General features: G+C 41.7%; 1 non-coding gene across 1 annotated transcript; it reads left to right on the forward strand.

The window, feature by feature from the left end:
* Positions 1-846: 846 nt before the first annotated feature.
* TRNAS-GCU (transfer RNA serine (anticodon GCU)) lies at positions 847-931 on the forward strand. Its single transcript has one exon. It is a non-coding gene; the product is annotated as a tRNA-Ser (tRNA).
* The last annotated feature ends 416 nt before the right edge of the window (positions 932-1347 follow it).

Here is a 1347-nt window from a genome sequence, read left to right on the forward strand (position 1 = left end):
GCATAAACTACAGCAGAAAACAACAGCATGTTCCAAAGAAGCAATATTATGGTGTCTTCAGCTGCAACAGTTATTTGCAGAGCATATACCTATTCACAGCCATGGTGCTATGGATAAACTGTCTGACTCAGGAATTTTCACTTAATGCAATTTTTTGCGAATTAACACAAACTTTTGGTCGCTGAAAAAAATAAACAAAAAAGAGGATAAACAATTAAATAACACTTACTGATTTTCCTCTGCTGCATTTTGCTCATTGCTGTTTTTATTCTTCTTGTACTTTGCTACTTTAAGGTTTCCTGCCTCTGTGTTTCTTAGTAAATCTCTCCAGCGAGGGTAGCCTGCAGCCAAAGTCCCTCAGGGGTGTCCCAGCGAGGGTCACCCACAACTGTGGTCCCATGCAGTGGGATGCCTTTGGCTGAACAGCTTCCTTCCAAGGGTACATCTCCAGCCATTTTCCAATACTGTATCTCCAAGCTCCAAGTGGCACGTTTCCAGCCTGCAGCAGCTGCCACTTTCTATCTACACGGTGTGCTCACCTGGTACAGTATTCATTGTTACTAACATTATTATGGCATTTAGAAGTTTGAATTTAAGAACAGACTCATTACCGTGACAACTGCTCTACGAAAAAAGCTTTTCCATTCACTTCTAATGCATTCTATGATTCCTTATCACACTTTTACAGTACRTCATGCCAGTTCATAAAATGTTATCCAGTAGATCTCAATGTGTTATGACATACTGTTTTCTGTAACGTGTAATCCTGAAATCAGAACAGGCAACAAAAATCCATTTGTTCTTTATATAATCCTCGCACTGATCATAACTTCCCTTTACCCCTGAGGTGAGGTGGCCGAGTGGTTAAGGCGATGGACTGCTAATCCATTGTGCTCCGCACRYGTGGGTTCGAAACCCACCCTCAGCCYCAGCCTTTGGGAGTTACTGAGCACTGGAGCAGGTTGCCCGTGGSGGCTGTAGAGTCTCCATCCCTGGAGATGTTTAAAACCTGCTTGGACATGATCCTGTGCAATATGCTCTAGGTAAYCATGCTTRAGCAGAGGGCTGGACTAGATGATCTCCAGAKGTCCCTTCCAACCTCAACCATTCTGTGATTCTGTGATTCAAAATGTAAAGCTTGGAAACATGGATAATGATGGACCCATACAAACAGAAAAAAAAGGTATGTGAGAAACACAATATAATTTGAGGAATGAAATTTAAAACAAAGCCAAGTATTTCACTGAAATCATTCAGGWCTACTCTTTTAAAATATGAACCTCAAGGCTGATAGGTCCTTGTTCCTCGYCTTTGGTAAAAGGGAAAAACAAAGGTCCATTTGCTCCA

Source organism: Rhea americana, unplaced genomic scaffold, assembly GCF_003343005.1.
Source record: "Rhea americana isolate MKP2758 unplaced genomic scaffold, rheAme1 scaffold_1, whole genome shotgun sequence".
Lineage (NCBI taxonomy): Eukaryota > Metazoa > Chordata > Aves > Rheiformes > Rheidae > Rhea > Rhea americana.